The sequence below is a fragment of the Hippoglossus stenolepis genome, chromosome 21, assembly GCF_022539355.2.
Source record: "Hippoglossus stenolepis isolate QCI-W04-F060 chromosome 21, HSTE1.2, whole genome shotgun sequence".
NCBI classification, from domain to species: domain Eukaryota; kingdom Metazoa; phylum Chordata; class Actinopteri; order Pleuronectiformes; family Pleuronectidae; genus Hippoglossus; species Hippoglossus stenolepis.
The window spans coordinates 7,617,179-7,636,314 of record NC_061503.1 but is presented as its reverse complement, the minus strand read 5'-3'; the positions used below and the strand labels follow the sequence as shown (position 1 = coordinate 7,636,314).

The following is a 19,136-nucleotide window of genomic DNA, read 5'->3' as shown; positions in this document are numbered from 1 at the left end:
CTAAAGAGTCATTAAGGTCTAAACAAGTGCGTCACGAACAGGATTCGAACCTGTGGGGGAAACCCCATTGGATTTCGAGTCCAACGCCTTAACCTCTCGGCCACCGTGACATATCTACATATAATTAATATACACATTTTACTGCAGACAGTTATGATGGGGTAAGAAAGTATATGAACTGATTGCAGTGGTACATTGTATTCAAGTATTCAACTTGGGATAACCAGTTTTACAGTGACAGGCACAAGGAGGTCTGAACAGTGACTGTGGATCACTTTTTTAATAGCTATTTCGTATTAAAGAATATATATTGTTCAAATCCATAATAAAGAACCAAAACAAAACGAGTCAGTTCATTAGTTTGGTGTCGTTGGAATTTATTTCATTTTCACCACTTGAACAGGCTCCAGTGGCGCAATCGGTCAGCGCGCGGTACTTATAAGACAGTAATCTGCAGAGCTATGCCGAGGTTGTGAGTTCGACCCTCACCTGGAGCAGCACTTTCTGTGGTTGTGGAAGAGTGACTGTTCACAAGAAGCAAATCTGTGAACTATGCCCACAGCAACAAAGACTATGGCACCTGCCTTGGTCAAATGTTGGTGGATTTGGCTGCAACGCTGTTTACCCCTGAGACTACAAAAGTGTTTTTTGGACTCACACTTCACCCACCCTCTATCGGCATAGAGGTGAGTCGATAATGAGTGAATACATTTTACATCTTATAGCAGACAGGTGTAACTGGATGGAAAAAAATAGAATTCATGTTTTTGACTTTCAAGGCTCCAGTGGCGCAATCGGTCAGCGCGCAGTACTTATAAGACAGTGACCTGCAGAGCGATGCTGAGGTTGTGAGTTCGACCCTCACCTGGAGCAGAATGGTTTTACCTTGGTGGTTGGTGGGAGAAGTGACTGATCACGAGACACAATTTATGAAGACGCCAGTAACTACCTTGACCGTGTGTGTGTGTGTAGGATCCTGAACCAGTGCTGAGGGACATAGAGAAATGGCTGAGAATCTCCATCATCTACATGCTCAGTGGCATCACTGGAAACTTGGCATCAGCTTCCTGCCTTACAGAGCTGAGTAACAGTGTCACCATCAAAACAAAACTGTACGAGCTACTGCAACTTGTGTAGATTTAAATGGTAAACCACATTAAAATTTGCTGGATCCAGATTTTTATTTGTACCTGCACCAATACATATTAGTCTCCTAAACTTGTCAGATATTTGTCTCTGAGACTTCAACGGAAATGAAAAAAAAACTTTCTTGCAATATTAAAGAAAGTGAAAGAAATCCGCACCAAACTTTATTGTCATCTTTCCCGACCCAAACCGTGGTAACCGTCCCGTAGCTTCGGTGTAATCCTGCTAAACAACAGACAAACACAGATGAAAACATAACCTGCTTGGCAAATGTAATAATAGGCAATAGAATTGAATTTGAATATTAGTCCTTTATTAGTCCGACAATGGGCAAATTTGCAGTATTACAGCAGCAAGAGTCAAAATAGGCATCAGTAAGTAATAAGTAATAATGCAATACTTTAGTGTAAAGATAATAATACTTAAGTGTAAGGAATATAAAACATATAGAAAAATATGAATGGAATTAAACTAACATATGGAGACAGGAATGTTCAGTGAATGGAATGCACATGAACCATTGATATTGCACAGACAGAATCAAAATTGCACAGTGAAGAGTGTCAAACCAGAGTGTGGTCCATGATGGGTGTGTGTGGTTCTACTGGGAGCAGATCTGGTTGTAAAGTCTTACAGCTGCTGGAATGAACGACCAGCAATACCTCTGGGAACCAGTCCTGCAGGGGGGGGGACTACTTGCCACTAAAGAGTCATTAAGGTCTAAACAAGTGCGTCACGAACAGGATTCGAACCTGTGCGGGGAAACCCCATTGGATTTCGAGTCCAACGCCTTAACCTCTCGGCCACCGTGACATATCTACATTTAATTAATATACAGATTTACTGCAGACAGTTATGATGGGCAGAGAACGTATATGAACTGACTCTGCAGGTGACTGTATATTATCAGTACAACACACTGCCTGACTGTATCACTGCAGCCTGTAAACCACTCACTACACCAGAATATTGCAAGAAAGGTAAAATTTTCCAGTTGTCTATTTGGTTAATCTCCACCTTGTGGAGTTCTCGAGGGATTATAATTCAGAAAACTATTTTAAATGGGATTACAGTGACACAGACACAAGGAGGTCTGAGCATTGACTGTGGATCACTTTTTTCATGGCTATTTAGTGTAAAGAATATATATCGTCAAAATCCCAAATAAAGAACCAAAACAAAACGAGTTAGTTCATTAGTTTGGTGTCGTTGGTCTTTATTTCATTTTCCCCACTTGAACAGGCTCCAGTGGCGCAATCGGTCAGCGCGCGGTACTTATAAGACAGTAATCTGCAGAGCTATGCCGAGGTTGTGAGTTCGACCCTCACCTGGAGCAGCACAGTCCGTGGTTGTGGAGAAGTGACTGTTCACAAGATGCCAATCTGTGAACTATGCCCACAACAACAAAGACTATGGCACCTTCCTTGGTTGAATGTTGGTGGATTTGGCTGCAAAGCTGTTTACCCCTGAGACTCCAAAAGTGTGTTTTGGACTCACACTTCACCCACCCTCCATCGGCATAGAGGTGAGTAGATAATGAGTGAATAAAAATTTCGCGGTCAGCCCGCAGTACTTATAAGACAGTGACCTGCAGAGCGATGCTGAGGTTGTGAGTTCGACCCTCACCTCGAGCAGAATATTAACTTTGAACTCTCCATTATAACATGCACAATTCACTAACTGTAACAACTACTCACTGTTTGATACAGTGCGTGGGTGTAAGATAATATTCTTAGAAAGAAGCCACTGGTTGAATTCGTGACTTTTGCTTTCCTCATCAAAAAAGCAAAATGTTTAACTTCTCTTCTTTTTCCATGTAAAATATGCATTTGTCAGGCTCCAGTGGCGCAATCGGTCAGCGCGCGGTACTTATAAGACAGTAATCTGCAGAGCCTCGACTTCGACCCTCACCTGGAGCAGAGGAGTTTTGTCATAATGGTTGGTGAGAGTAGAAATCACTCATTGTGTCTGATTCAGGACAAGACTCGTCCCTTATCTGCTCTGACGAGGAGAAAGTAGAGACCTTAGTTTTCATTCAACAGCTTCCTCTGTGTTTTCAATGGAAGAGGCCATCTACAGTTCTTTGTACACTTCACACTTTAAAATAATCCGGCTTTCTTACTCTTTTGGGACTTTTTAAAGTGTCGCCCCGAGTTTCTTGAAGACAAAGTCCTAATAAACTCTCCTGTTTCTTCCTTAACAATTACCTGGATTCTTCTTCTGGTGTTTTCTTTACTTGTGAGAAACTAGAAGATGACTTCTCACTTCCCTAGAGTCCCTGAAAATCCTTCTGCTTCACTGAATGTATCAGTCTGACTCTTCATTGCTTGTTTAAGAGTTTTTTTGGTGGGGGGTGGCCACTAGATGGCAGCACAGGACCTATAACTTAAAATAGTACAACACGACTGCAGCTCAGGGTATAAAGCTGCAATTACAACAACATGCTGGTGTTGTTCTTGTGTTGTTCTGTGGGATTTGAATGTCATTAATTCAAGCAGGAGGTTTATTCGCGTGCAGAACTCTTATTGGTGCCCCTGATGCTCCCTGTGTGCCGTACCACTGGGTTTGTTCATCCTGCCGCCCCCTCTTCTCTTTGAGTGCACACACACACGCACACACATATCACCCAGGAATTCATTAAGTCGTGTCTGTAATTGAGACTAAATAAGTGTGTACTCATGTTAGAGAGGAGCTCCCACAGGCTGAACAGCACTCATCTGCATACAAAATACAGCAGTAAAACTTCTGTTTGCACTTGAGTGCTGCATTAAGTTGAATTTGATTTAGTAATTATATATTATGTATCCCCCAAAGTCCACACTATTAAAATACAATCATCAAAATGAAATGAACATAGCCTATATAGTTTGAAAGGTAATTCCCATATAGGCAGTATTTCTGCACAACTTTTGCACTGAACTTTTTTGTGAAGTCTTGTCCTGAAGAAAATGAGCAATTGAAGAACAACCGAAAATCAGAGAGTGGGACTTATGACCTGTACTGCAGCCTGCCACCAGGTGGCGATTGAGACCATTTGGCTTCACTTCTGAGGAGCAGCTGTGTCATGTATCTTTACATACCATAGATGTTCTTGATCAACTAGTTAACTATTTAATTTTTTCAGCCTTATCTTTTAACCCTTTAAAGCTCTCACCCAGGCTCCAGTGGCGCAATCGGTCAGCGCGCAGTACTTATAAGACAGTGACCTGCAGAGCAATGCTGAGGTTGAGAGTTCGACCCTCACCTGGAGCAGAATGGTTTTACCTTGCTGGTTGGTGGTGGGAGAAGTGACTGATCACGAGACACAACTTGTGAAGACTTCAGTTCTTCAGTTTCACTCAGCAACTACCTTGAACAAAGGTAATGCATATTATTGGTACGTTTAAAATAAACCTTCAAACTATAACGATATTAACTTTGAACTCGCCATAATTACAATTCGCTAACTGTACGAACTACTCACTGTTTGATAGAGTGCATCGGTGGAAGATAATATTCGTAGAATGAAGCCACTTGTTGAATTCATGACTTTTGCTTTCCTCATCATGAATCACAACGTTTACTTCTCTATTTTTTTCCATGCAAAATATGCATTTGTCAGGCTCCAGTGGCGCAATCGGTCAGCGCGCGGTACTTATAAGACAGTAACCTGCAGAGTGATGCCGAGGTTGTGAGTTCGACCCTCACCTGGAGCAGTCAGGTTTTATCATGGTGGGAGGAGACAATAGAAATCACAGAGAACAGGCCTTAGTTGAAGGAAGTCTCTGCATTTCTTAGATCCTGCTACGTTCGCCATCTTTGTCGTTCGGTGCTGGCTAACGAGTCCACAGGTAGAAATGATGATGTTTACTGTGACAGCTGAGAGAGTCAATTGAAACAGTAAAGCTGCCCCTTTGTCGGAAGATTTAGATCTAGATCTTGTCATAGATTACATATATAAGACTACGAGGGTTGCTGTTCTCTGCCCCTTCTCCCGTTTTTGTCATAAAAGCTGGCGGAGCAGCGAACTCTGACGAAATAATGACCCTGCCAACGCACCGATCCCGGGAAATCATCTCGGGACTCGTCTTGTTCTGTCATCTGGTGGGTGCTTGGCCTAATAGAGGCAGCACCAAGAGCCATTAGACCCCCTCCCCCACTCGCTGCCACCCCCATCCCCGGCAGACTCCTCATAGGAAATTATCTCTCCCCTCTCCTCCCACCCCCCCTCCGCACACTTGTCTTCTCCCTTCTCCAATCCACCTCCATCCCGTCACATCCTCCTACTCCCTCCTACTCCCTCGCCCCCTTTCCATTTCGTGCTTCCCTATTTCCATCACTCATTCATCATTTGCACTCCCCCGCGCCTCTCCATCATGGCTCCTATAGAGATGGAAATGTGTCATGAAGACGATGGTATCTACGAGCCATTGATCAGCATCAGATGGGCCACACTTAGATACCACACAGTCCTCCTCAACTCGTCACGTCTTTTAATGGATGCTTGAAAATAGAAAAAACAGTTCTGTGTAAGCAGCAGAAAAAATAGATAGATAGACAGACAGACAGACAGACAGACAGACAGACAGACAGATAGATAGATAGACAGATAGAAAGATAGACAGATAGAAAGATAGATAGATAGAAAGATAGATAGATAGACAGATAGAAAGATAGATAGATAGAAAGATAGATAGATAGAAAGATAGATAGATAGCTGTTGTGTCTGCCTCGAAAGGCGACCCTGAAATGGGACCCTGACAGCTGGCCAACAGGTGGTCACTGACAGACCCTCTCTCTTCATTGTGCTTGGAACAACCAAGACACACACACACTCACCACACACACACATACACACACACTCCTCAGACTCAGCACCCAGGCCATCAGGTGTGTGTGTTGTGTGTTGTAGAAGGAGAGGGGGCAGGCCTAGTACACACCTGTCTGACGATCCCACCTATGGCAGAGTTGATGGAGAGTAATGTTATAGCTCCCTCCCCACAAAAAAAACACATGGCTCATACGCCACCTGGACTGTGTGTGTGTGTGTGTGTTTCATTCAGGTGTTTAAGTCCAATGACATAATTCTGTATCATTTTATCCACTAGCTTCTGTAACTGAGTGTAATCTTGTATTTAATATTTCTTCCATTGGTCTTTCTGTAAAAATTAAGTATGTTTCGGGGATTTACCGTTATTTGAATTTTTAGGGTGCATGGTCAAAAGCACATGGCGTAAGTCCATTCAGAGTAGGTCCGAATTAATTTATGCTCTTTTAACAGCAGGACAAAAAGGTTGTAAGTAGTCTCTTAATTAAACGTGGCTTTGTTTTGTGTGTAACATGCAATAATCCAATCAGCGTGTGAGCTCATTCCTTTTTAAAGCCAGGCTTGCAGAGCACCTTGTATTCCTGGAAATTCACTGGCAGTTCATTTGCATTTGCATCCAATAAGACACCATGAAAGGAAATAACGAGTCTCTCCCTCACAGTGAAAGTGAAAATCTGTACGTCTTCACGGAAGATGCTTTGACTGGATGCGCTGGCTTTGTTTCACATGAAGAAGGTATCATAGAGATTGCCAAATGCAACATCGAGTTGCACGGAACTCTGGAGATTGTTCGTCAACAAGGATGAAGCCAGGGGAAATAACTGGATATAGTACTGTAATGTAGCTCACTTCCTGAGCAACCCCCTCTACACACACATTTCCCTGTCATCTCCAGAGAACAGTCCTCCTCTTCCTTACCATGTGTCCTCCAGCCGTCCTGAAGACCTGCTCTTATTCCACTCCACTCATAGGCTCCCAGTCACCAATTGCACACACACACGCACACACACACACACACACACACACACACACACACACACACACACCTCATTAGTGATCACTCTTTCCCTCAATGCCCTCTTAGAATATCTCTGATGGTTAGTAATTCTCTCTCTCTCTCTCTCTCTCTCTCTCTCTCTCTCTCTCTCTCTCTCTCTCTCTCTCTCTCTCTCTCTCTCTCTCTCTCTCTCGCCGTGTATGTAAGTGCACGCAACCTCCCCTCAGTGGGTTAATTCTCCCCGGATTCATTTTCATGGCACTGTTATCAGACATTCGCATAGCACACATGGGACACATGCAGGAAGGAGGAGAAGAAGTGAACAGATTGTCAAAAAACAAACAAATAAAAAGAACAGGACTAAAAAAATCAAGGTGCAGCAAGAAAATATGAAACGATGTCTGATAAAATGAAGTGTACGCCGGGTATCCCTCAGGGATCAGTGTTAAGTCCCCTAGTATTTAGTTTATATAAATGATCTTCCACAACAGGGCCACAGGATGGAATCGCAAATATATGTGTATGACTAAATCATGTCATAGAGTTGGTGAGACATACAGCCCCCTAATTTTAAAATTCATAAAAGGTGCAAATATTTAGTTACTCAATTAAAAGACCATCATGCAATGATAGAAGCTTTCTCCATAAAGAACGCAGCAGGAGATTCTCCACTCAGACACAGTCACAACAACCCAGAAATCTCCAGAGCATTAAGGTGACGGCTGGTGTACTGTATCAATTCCGCTGTGGAAATCACATGTTTTTGTAAACAGCGCATGGAAACCGGCGTCGGCCCTCATCACCAAAAGCTCTCGGATCTCATTGTGTTTCCAAGTTTGCATCTTCGTCAACTTGCCCGATCGCTCGGGGTGAACCAGCTGGATGATTTCCTGCTGTTTCTCACATGGGCCTATTCAGACATTATCCAGAGTTCTTACGAGGTGGCTGGCAGGAGAAACTCCACAGTAATTGACTTTGGACATTTGGGTTCAGTGCATGTCTGAAAGCAGTTTCTGTCTTTTAAGTTCCTCACAGAACTAAGTTCCTCAAGTCAGGTGGAAATAATTTCACTGCAGAGGTTGATTCTTCCACTATAACATTTTTAACTCTATAACCTGAATATTTATATGAAAGACTGAAGTTGTCACTCGAAAAACACACTCAAAACAAGTCCAATTACATCCCAATCAGAATATGAGATTATCCCAATTTAACATTTTGATTTTACATGGTGAAGAGAAAGTGAATGAGCACATCTAATGTCCAGTGTTATACACATATACTTTACAGTCATCAGTAGAAAGTGGCTCTTCCACATTGCGTTTGTATTGTTCGCAGTGAGACGCTCTGGTTCCCACTCCTCAGCAATGGGTCAATAAGGATGCCGAGCTGTGCGGAAGGGGCCATTGTGTCCAGTGTAAGACAAGCAGGACTAATCATTGTACAAGGCAAGTCTGGGCCTGTCCAAAGCCAGGAGCGGCCGCCAGTCAGTCGAGACTCAGCACAGGTCGATGAGAAGGACACACACACACACGCACACAGTAAATGTGACACCACAATTATTGTGCAGCTTTTTTAATCCAGATTCATGAGTACTTTTTCCTTTGATACTTTAAGTACTTCGTGCTCGGGGAGCCGTCTTAAAGCTGGCTGATATTGGCAACTTGAGTAATGATAGAAAGTGCTGGTGGTGAAAGGCAGCATGACGAACAGCTCACTCCAAGCTGACTGTCTGTTTGCGAGAACAAACACACTCACATTCCTTGATGTCTCCTCATGGTAACCACCTGAATTTGTTGCGGGGATCTTCTCTGCATGACCTGAACAAACTCCAGGAGAAGATGTTCAAATAGAACTCGATCGGGCTGAAACTAATACAGCATGACATACCCTGCAACTGTTCAAATCATTAACTGACGCAAATATGCAAACACCAAAAAAATGTTCCTTCCTCCCCAAACTAAATGATATTAACTTAACTCACAGCAGGACATAGTGTTCCACTTCCCTGAGCATGGCGGAGGCACATTTTTGTTGGTCAATCATCAGCGTTTTCTCCGTCAAGACGACCATGAAATAGGATCTCATTGTTATGGTGGTGACCAAATGCAAAGCAACATTTTGGAACAGGGCAACTGACTACAGCAGCTTTCAGACATGCACTGAACTCCAGACATTTTCCTGAAATTATCCAGATGGGCTGTATGTGAGCACGCAAATGTCCAAGTCAGTTGTGTCTCACATTTCCAGAACATTTACTGCCAGCCCCCCCTCTAAAGAAATGCCTGGGAAATGTCCAGGTGAGCCCACGTAGGAACGCAGCAGCCAAAGGTACGGAAAATTCCAAGTAAGAGAGTGAGCGTGTGTATAACATGTAATGGATGCAAACTGAAAAAATATATATATATACAAATATCTCGGGATGAAAAAGAGCTTTTGATGATAAGTGCCAATGACGATGTGCTGCAAACAAATCGTAATTTTCAAATGGGAATTTATAGGCTATTTCCTGCCTCACCTGAATGTTCCAGACATTTTCCTGCTGTTGTGAACTGACCCGGACAATCTCCTGCTTCATATGTGAAAGGGAAAGGCCAACGCTGGCAGTGCTGGTGTTTCGCTGACCTTTCTCTGAGCCTTCTCCTTTTTGTTGCGTCTGACCAGAGGTTGTATCGTACAACTCCAGGTGACCAAAGGGACAATAAGTTTGTCTTTCATTTCTTGTTATCGCTCATCCAAGACGTCACAGACACAGTGTGACTCTGATTTTTTTGCTCTTGTTTGAACTTGTGAGAACACCTATTCTTTAGTTTGACTCTATTTGAAAAAAGTTTGCTTCACATTTGGTCCGAACACAACACAATTAATTCCAAAAAATCAGACACTGCACGTTTGCCTTTATTAGATATATAACACATGTGCCCAAAGCAGCCATCCTGCCTGATCCCGATGCAAATCATCCTCAATCACAGCAATTCCAGTTTTCCAAATGTCTTCACATGTCATCTCTTTCTCTCCCCTCAACCTCCTCCATTATTCCTCCGGAGCAGCGAATCAGAGCCTCCCTTGTCCGAGATACAATTTGACAACCAAATCAGCGTCTAAGGAGGAACCATGTGCCACAAGATGAGCCCGGACTAAACACTGTCATCAACGTCCATATAAAGTGCAATTTTCTCCCTGACTTGATATTTCAGAAACTTGTTTGAAAATGCTCATGTTGATGGGCTACAGTCTTCCATCCTCTGTGAATAAGGCCATTTCACTTGGAGTTCGAAATTCATCTTGAACTTCTGCAATCAGCTGATCACCATCATCTGATAACTGAGAGGAATCAGTGTCGAGTGAGTCGATGGAAGAACTTGGTGTGAGAGGGGAAGTCTTGTGTTTGCTGGGCGCAACCAGTGGAAAATTCCACAAGCGACCCCGCGCCTCGGATAGATCATTACCCCTGCAACAGCTTCTGTCAATACGTATAAAAGGATTAAGGTTAAAACTCTTTCCTCTCGCTGCTTATCACTAGACATTTGTAAACTCCACTTTAGTCTGTTGTGTTGATCCTGAGTGTCATTTGTGTGAGGTGGAGAGAACACACACTCTGCTACATACACAACCTGCACTTGTCAGCGGTTTAATCTCAAACTCTCCAATGTGTTTACTGTGGATCACCTGCGTCAATAGTGGTTGGATGCAGCTCTTTCTCAAGATTAGCACCTCACTCTTTGTTTCCTCATCTGTGTGTGTGTGTGTGTGTGTGTGTGTGTGTGTGTGTGTGTGTGTGTGTGTGTGTGTGTGTGTGTGTGTGTGTGTGTGTGTGTGTGTGTGTGTGTGTGTGTGTGTGCAATGGAGCGATAGAGGCACGGACATTATAACAGAAAGAAATGCTAAGAAGTGTGGCCGTATCATATATCACAGCTTTTGTGTGACGGTTGGGTATGGGTGTATTTGTTCTCATAAGAATTACTACTGAATATCCTCCTCTGCTTTCTTGGCTCCGTGCAGCCATCATCTTTCATTTCTGACAGGCTTTGTGGCATCGCCGGGGCAAGCTTGGACTTGCACAGCCAGCCCTCCCAAGGTCTGAGGCATGCACACACACACACACACACAAACACACACATTCACTCACACGAACACACCCTCTCCTCCAATCAAATGGAGACCTGACAAAATTACTGATTTTGGAGAAAATGTGGCTCTTCAGAAGAGGCCAATCATTTGTGGCTTCTGATAAAGAGGCTACACTTGCCTACTGACCCGTCTGACCTCTAGCCACCGCCAAAGTGAGGGGTGCAAGATTTTGTGGCGGCGTTATTATTATCTCCGCCAAGAAGGTCGTGTTTTCGCCACTGTCCATCTTTGTGTCCTGGTTGATTGGCTTGTTTGTCAGCAGGGTTACGCAAAAAAATGGTAAGAAACTTTGTGAAAGGATGGGATGTGGGCAAAGAAAGAACCCATTACATTTTGGCGTGGATCAAGAGGCGGATTTATGCATTTTTTAAAATCAGTTTCTATAAGATTGTGAGATAGGGCCTTTTATTGATATGGTCACTGATTTGCCAGGGAATAATTCATGGATCAGTAGAAATCAGGCACATTTAGAGGACTGATATCTAGGGTGTGGAATTTGGTGCGCATGTTGGATTTAACGATACTGTTTGGCCTTGGTAGAGGTATGTGTTCTCCTGAGTATCATTTTATGGTTACGGTTATGTTTTCGTCTGTGTTAGCTTGATTACACAAAAACTACTCATCCGATTTCCATTAAATTGGGTGCAGATCCGGATCAGGGGACAGTAATACTAAGTTTTTGTAATTTGATGAAGATCCAAATAAAAATCTGGATCTAGTGGATTGTTGAGCCTTGGTGGAGGTATGCACTCTACTGAGTGGAAGCATCTCTAGAGTCTATGGGCATAGATTATTTTCGTTACTGCTCATTTTACTCGTAAATGTAAGTTGAACAGAAATTGGAGTTGGCTTCACTTTTTTTAGTTAGGAAAAACAAATGATTTATAATGGTTATGCATTCTATGAGTGGCTGTCTGTTGCTCAAGAGGGGATGAAACAGTTTTAAGCATATTTGTGGAAACAGACTCTAATTTTCAGGCCTTTGTAGAATCGTTCCAAGGGTGGATGAATAATAAAATACCAGCAGGACATGCTGATTCACTCCGCCTGCTATTACCATGTCTGGTCTTGAAACAGTCTGGTCATAATCACCATTTCCTTTATTCTTCCTCTCAAGTTAAACACCAAACAATTTGTCCTTAACAGTTTTCCTGTCCATTCAAACTGCAACTCTCCAATTGGGTACATAAAACCAAACCCCTCCCCTTTCTCCCCTGATAAAACCAAGTACATAAACCCAACAGCTCCACCATCCAGTCTCCTTTCCCTGGTAGTATACACCCAGCAGACACAACAAGCGTGATGTTGGCTGTTTACAGGGGGGCCTAGCCGGGCCTGCCAGGCTCTTTATGGTCTGGGGTGGGTTGCAGCAGTGAATAGGCCCCTGCCAGTAGCCGGCGGTGGTCAGGGTTGTACATAGGAGAGGGTCTCCGCAGGCAGCCATTGTCATGGTAAACGGGGGTTTGAATGGGAGAGGATGGGCAGGACACACACATAAAACAGAGGAAAACATGAGGAGGGGAGGGAGAGGAGACAAACACTCGACCACCTCAGAGATGGCACACATGCGAGCTAGCATCGAGGCCTTGAGCGTCTTCCTCGACCCTCAGACACAATAAACTATACTACCACATCGACACTGGGCCGTATCGCCAAAAGCTCCTGAATCTCTTTGTCTCTCCAAGTTGACGTCCTCTTGTCAGTCTATGGCACAGCTTTTTCATCCTGAGATATTTGTATTCTTCCCTCTTTTTCTTTTTTTTTTGTCCATTGGGTGGTAGAAACATCATCAACACGGCCACTCATGTTGGCATTTACCTGTTGTATCCTTACATGGGCTCACTTGGACAAATTACTAAGGGGCTGGCGGGATCATTTCAGAAGCATCTGACTGACATTTGAATTTCACATGGTGAATTTTAAGGAAAATATCAGAGTTCAGCGCATGTCTAAATTAAAATATAGTGACTAAAGATGAATTAAGGTCAGCCTCTGTTGAATTTGTTGATAAGCAGGTTGATAAGCAGGTACTGGACACTCACTTAAACATTCATAAGGTGTTTGTCGCTACTAAAGCCGCAGAACTTTAGTCCTCCGTCCACCTAATGCTGCACGATATAGCCTTTTTATCTGTTAGTTATAAAGGTAAATACACTGTTGCATATTGAACCTTTGTGGCTGGAAACACAATAGGAGCATTTGTCAGCTGCCTGCTTGGAGCAGGGAGGGCAGAGAAAGGGTTAAAAGGCTCCGGCTGCCTGATAATCCTCTGCCGTTAAAAGCCCTCCAGAAAGACGTGTGTGAGGTAATCAGTAAAAGATTCAAGTGTGCCAGTGTGTATGTGTGTGTACACAGAGGCACACACATGCACTCGCACAGAAGCACGAACTCCACTGAATGAACAAAAAGGGAGGGAAAAGACCGACTTGAGGAGGGAAGAAAAAGAGAATAAACACTCCTCCTCCCATTTTTTGGGGTTTCTCTTTTTTCGCCCCTTTTCTCCTCTTCTTTCCCTCGCTCCCTGCTGTGTCTTGCACAATGTGACAGAAATGATCACCGCAGTTCCCTTTCAAGAAAGCAAACACACACACAGTCAGATCCAGGGAGGGCTGATGTGACCTTTTTCCATTCTTCTCAGTCTTGTATTTCTCTGTCTTCCTCTTGTTCACTCCTGCTCTTCTTGTCAGTCGTCTTTGTGGGCAGTATAGGACGACCTTGTGAGATACAACTATTTCAGTGTGGCCACGAACAACTTTTTCTATCCACTCGCTGTGTTGGCATTTGATAATGGGTGTAATTTTGAAGAACATGTTTCTTAAACTTTGTAGAGTGGACAAAGAAAACCCTGAAAAAATGCTTTTGTATAAATGACAACTTTTTGAAACATACAACATAGCACGAACACTCTCGCTGTTTTTTTACACCGACAACAGGAAACTGTCCGGAGCCTTCAGGTGAGGAGTGGAGTGGGTAGAACGAGCAGGACATGACGTATAAAATCTGCATACAGCACCGGCATTAGCCCTCCTCACCAAAAGCTTTTCTTTTCAAGTTGACATCTTCCCAAGCAGCTTCTACATGTATGATAGCTCTTGTTAATCCTGACATATTTGTATTCTTTTTGTTTTTATTCAGTTTTGTGTACGTCGTGTGAATTATCATCAACACACCCACTTGCTTGCTGTGAAGTCTCTGTACATTTTCTCTCTGTATTCTCTCATGAACTCCCTCTGACAGTTTCCGGATACATTGACTCGGACGTTTGCGTTCTCACATACAGCCCTTCTGGATAACTTCAGGGAAAATATCTGGAGTTCAGTGCGTGTCTGAAAGCAGCTTAAGTAACCTCCAGCTCTGTCTTTGGTATATCATAACATAATGTGAATTCTTGTATATGACTAAAAGGAGGCCGCACCATGTATGTCATCTGTTTCCTCTACATCTCTGGATATGCCGCCCAACACAGATTTGACCATTTAACCCCAAATATATTCCTTCATAATTTGTCATAGCCGTAATTCTTCCCCTCCCTGGCTCAGATGGACCAATCAGTCTCTGGCTAATGATCTTCAATTGCCCTCTGTGTCGTAGCATCGAGCATTCAAAATTTGGCATTTAGATGTTTAATTGACTGTCACCGATAATGGGATTGTGTTCAGTCAACCTGGGTGCCACGAGCGGCGGCACAAAGCCTATGAAACTGACAGAAAGAGGGAGGGAGAAGCAGAGAGACAACACTGACCACATTTCCTACTACAGTACATATTGCATAATTAGTATTTTAGTTAATTAGTACATTCCGCCTGTCTATCCTGGTGAGATTGTGCGGCAATTAATTTCTAACACAACTTCACAGGCAAAAATGGAAGATAAATCCAGCAGTTCTTATTCTGTGCAAATATACAGTGTGAAATTCAGCCAAAGCTAAGGTGACAGCTTTCTGTTTACTGTAACGCTAATTTAAAACTCCCTATCTTTTTTTAATGTGACATACTGGCTCAGTCCCAATTTAAGGGCTACATCCTTTGCGGGCTGCATTTGAAGACTGATCACGTCACAGTGGCTCGACAAGCTGGTGGATCCTTCGTGGGCAAACCTATTCCAGGGTTCCTTGTAAAGCATTGACAAATCCAGCAAGCTAGCTGTGCAGGTCACAGTAAGTGCAGCAGCTCTAAGAAGCTAATGTTACAAAGCCAATGCAAATTTAAAATCGTCTGTGGATCGGTCTTGTTTCTGTTCGGCCTTCGCCTTCTGAGCCGAAGTAGAACAAGTCCTCCGAAGGATGCGGGCCCTGAATTGGGACACGGTGTCTGTTACAGGCTTGAGGTGTTAGGTTTGGTAGCAGCAAGTTCTAGTCACTTGATTTTCCTTAATGATAACCTTTCATCAAGACTACAGGTCTGTCTTGTGCGTTAAGATCAAAAGAAAAGTGACCTTTAAAAGGGTCAGTGGAACAAGTAGAACAAGCAACCTGTTGTGTTCAGTCTCAGAGCTGCAACACTCTGCGCTAATGGCAACTATCTGTCTACGGGAGTTAAAATGTTTCAACCTGAGGGGAAATGGCAGAGAGAAGTTAGGTTGCTGGTGAGGTTTTTACATGAATGTGTCTTGGAGCTGTCAGATAAACAAAGTCCTCAGACACATATTATTATTAAATTAACGTCTGTACACTTAGTGACTGTTTGAGGCGAACAAACACAAATGGAAAAAACACTGAGGTTAATTTCCTCATGGAAGGCAACAACTTCAATTGCTTCGTCTGAGTTCATTGTTTCTTTTACCTTATTTGAGCACTTGGCTATAATATTTCTGCTTTGTTTTAAAGTGCACATTTAACATTTTAACTCAGTGTAAAAGTTTCTTTGTTCAGCAAAGGCTACTTCATGCCTTTCTAAACATGCAAAAGGTCAAAAGCTTATGCTGGCTACACATGTATCTTACACACACAATGAACACACACAAATACATGTGCGGTGTGTGCCCAGTGCAGTTTGCGGGTAGTTGGCCTCTTCACTGCAGCCTCCCAGAGGAACAAGGATGTTAACTGGCATTGTTGGGGGGCTGAGCTGAGGGTGGTTTTTAATAGCTCATGATTACTCTGGAGAGGGGAGCCCATAATTACAACCACAAATGATTTCACGCCCCTCACCCCCATGATGTGCTCTGAACCTAATCACAGGGAAGCACAGAAGGGGTGTAGCGGAGGAACTGGAGCCTCGACAAAAGAGGCCTCCCCTTTGTTTGCTGACAGGAAATCGAGAAAATGAAATGTGCCGTGTTCCACGAAGTGAGAGCGCTGCGCCGCTGAATGGAAAGTTTGCAAAGTTCTCCAACCACATCTCTAACATGCTGATCATACAAGTACCCATTGTGGTCTTTAGTGTTGAAAAGGGAATTTGTTAACCTTTGACGAGATGCACTCCTCTTCCCAAAGCCAGAATAAAGAGACCAGAGATATCACTGTGTCCCCTTAACTTGTGATTGTCTCTGCCAGTTTTTGTCGCAGTTTCTCGAACACAGCGAGCTGACAGCCTTTCATCGCTTCCCGAAAATCGTAAAAAAGCGTTATTAGTCATTGCCTTATTTGTTTTTGCATCTTTTATCCAATGAGTGTAGACAAAGGGCTTCCACGCAAACCCCAGAGACGAGCACAGTGCAGTGACTTTGGGCCCTTTCACTGCATTTCAATGTAATTTCTCTCAGAAAATTACTGACGTCTTGACCCCGGTGTCCTCGAACATGGCAACAGCCTTGCAAACACAGACATGCACTCTCACATGCTTAGATACTACTTGACAATGAAACCGAGTTAGCATTCTGCCCACACATCCCTCTTGCCCAGCCCGTGCCAGTCGGCTAGCCAGCCAGACACAACTGCACAATGGCCAGACTACATGTCCTTAATGGAGGTGCGGACAAACAGAGGAATGCTGTGGAGAGGATGGAGCAAACCGTACGTCTGCCCACATCAGCCGGCCCTCAATAGAGATTGGCCAGGAACGCGTAAACTGGCCCTGCAGGAGTAAAATAGTAAAATGGGGTTTCTCTTCTTCTCTTTCATTGTGTGACTCAAGTCTGAAAGAGAAAATGCTGGAACGTGAACAAGTGTCGGACAAATACCCAAAGCTAATAACATTTACTCAGACATTCATTTTATAGGCACTCAGCATGCAACTGTAGGCTCGAGTTACGTTTGTCAGTCAATAGATGAAAGGACTCAAAAGCATGAGCAGGAGAAGTGGTTACCAACCTCTGGTGAACCCCACATCCCCGTCAGATGAACTCGAATACCTCTTAACTTGACTAGTAACTTAACATGACTTAGCCATAAACTGAAATTAACTAACCCAACTAAATTATAGTGTTTAGTGTGTTTTATATTTTCCCAAGTTCGTTTCACTTAATTTAGCCTTTTTTCCATTTTTTTGGCTGATGATTTTGACCGTTTATCCATTAGCACTAGCTGTTAGCCACCTACTTCCTTTAGCGTTTTTCACAATTTAATCAACACTTTTTGTTTACTATTTCAATTGTTGATCCATTCTGCTTAAAAGTGTATCAACTACTTTTAACTTACTTTTAATGTTTTTAACTAATTTACTTTTGTCTATCTCTTTTGGCAAAAAATGCCAGCCATTTATTCATTAGTATTATCCATAACCATATCAACCATAAGTTAACTTAAACATTTTTACCATTAACCCAATATTATTACAATTTCAAGTGTCAAATCCATTTCAGTTCATCTGTTTTAAAAGCTAACAGTTTTTAAGCTTCTTTTAATTTGTATTACTTTTGGCTGATTTGGCAGCTTTTTATACATTTGCATTAGCTGTCATCCACAACTCTTTTCAAGTATTTATCCATTCATTTCACCTACTACTTTTAGCTGTTGCCATTATTATATGATCATCTTAACTATCTGTTTTCACAACTAATCCATTACTTTTAGCTGCCTTACCTCTTGCTCACTAGTTTTCATACACTCAATTACAACATGTAGTGTCTTAAAAATCCCAAACTATTTGAATAAACATTTTTTAATGAGCGACAGAAATAAAAAATAATTAAATGTTGCTGTCTGCAATGTGACATTTGCTAAGGTACATCAGGTTTTTCTCATTTTAGAGCAGTATCCACTGTTTCCACCATAAAAGAAACATTTCATCTCACATTTTCCTCATTCATATTTCTCCTAATGATGTTCTGCGGCCTCAGTTTTGAAGGTGCCCCAGCTGTCTCCTTCAGAAGTAGAGTAAATAAGCTGAGAGCTCTCCGCAGCCGCAGACACTGATCACCGTGGCCTGTTACTCTCCCTGCCGCTAATTGACCATCGGCCAAAGGACAAACCTCAGCCCTTCTGCCGCGTCCCTCCCCCGCTCCCTCTCATCCCTTCTTTGTGCGAGCATGCCTCCCCTCACCGCCGTACCTTCCTCATCACTCACATATTCCTGTCTTTAATCTGCTCTTTGCTAAACGTGTGAGTCGCTCTGTCTCTATCTTCCCTTCCCGTCATTTGCGCTGCTTTCTTTCACTTCATCTTCATTTCTCTCATCTTCTGGCTCACCCCGCTGTCTGCCAGAGCTGTCTGCAGACTTGCATAATTAGCTGGACCAAGCTGCAGTGAATCTGGTCCAGGACTGGCTCTGGATCAACCCGGCTCATTACAGTGAATATGTCTGTCCTGCCTCCTCCTCCTCCTCTGCCTCTCTTCACTGTCAGGATCTGTACAGAGTGAGTTTGCGGATTCAAATGGTGAAAAGACACAATGTGTCTCTGGGATCAACAGAGACACTGGCACTCCCACAGATTTCTCTCATGTGACAATCTTGTCTTTTTGTATTACACAAATGTTCTATTCTGGTTTGAATGGAATGGAATCCATATATTTGGAACCTGTGAGCCTCTATGCATATTATACTCGAACAATGAGGAGAACCCTCGGCAGTCAATTGGATTAGGCAGTGATGCAACTAAGCAGCTCACCACATATAGCATTAGCAGCATCTGAAGGAAATTTTAAATAAAAGTCAACTTTGCTCCCGGGAAAGTCAC

General features: G+C 43.1%; 7 non-coding genes across 7 annotated transcripts; 5 read left to right on the top strand and 2 right to left on the bottom strand.

Annotated features, from left to right (window-relative positions):
* Window positions 1–29: 29 nt before the first annotated feature.
* On the bottom strand, window positions 30–110 carry trnas-cga. Its single transcript has one exon. It is a non-coding gene; the product is annotated as a tRNA-Ser (tRNA).
* Window positions 111–403: 293 nt separating this feature from the next.
* trnai-uau lies at window positions 404–497 on the top strand. Its single transcript has 2 exons — window positions 404–441; window positions 462–497. It is a non-coding gene; the product is annotated as a tRNA-Ile (tRNA).
* A 282-nt stretch (window positions 498–779) lies between these two features.
* Window positions 780–873, top strand: trnai-uau. Its single transcript has 2 exons — window positions 780–817; window positions 838–873. It is a non-coding gene; the product is annotated as a tRNA-Ile (tRNA).
* A 1,004-nt stretch (window positions 874–1,877) lies between these two features.
* On the bottom strand, window positions 1,878–1,959 carry trnas-cga. The gene has a single exon. It is a non-coding gene; the product is annotated as a tRNA-Ser (tRNA).
* A 429-nt stretch (window positions 1,960–2,388) lies between these two features.
* On the top strand, window positions 2,389–2,482 carry trnai-uau. Its single transcript has 2 exons — window positions 2,389–2,426; window positions 2,447–2,482. It is a non-coding gene; the product is annotated as a tRNA-Ile (tRNA).
* Window positions 2,483–4,304: 1,822 nt separating this feature from the next.
* trnai-uau lies at window positions 4,305–4,398 on the top strand. Its single transcript has 2 exons — window positions 4,305–4,342; window positions 4,363–4,398. It is a non-coding gene; the product is annotated as a tRNA-Ile (tRNA).
* Window positions 4,399–4,747: 349 nt separating this feature from the next.
* Window positions 4,748–4,841, top strand: trnai-uau. Its single transcript has 2 exons — window positions 4,748–4,785; window positions 4,806–4,841. It is a non-coding gene; the product is annotated as a tRNA-Ile (tRNA).
* Window positions 4,842–19,136: the final 14,295 nt, after the last annotated feature.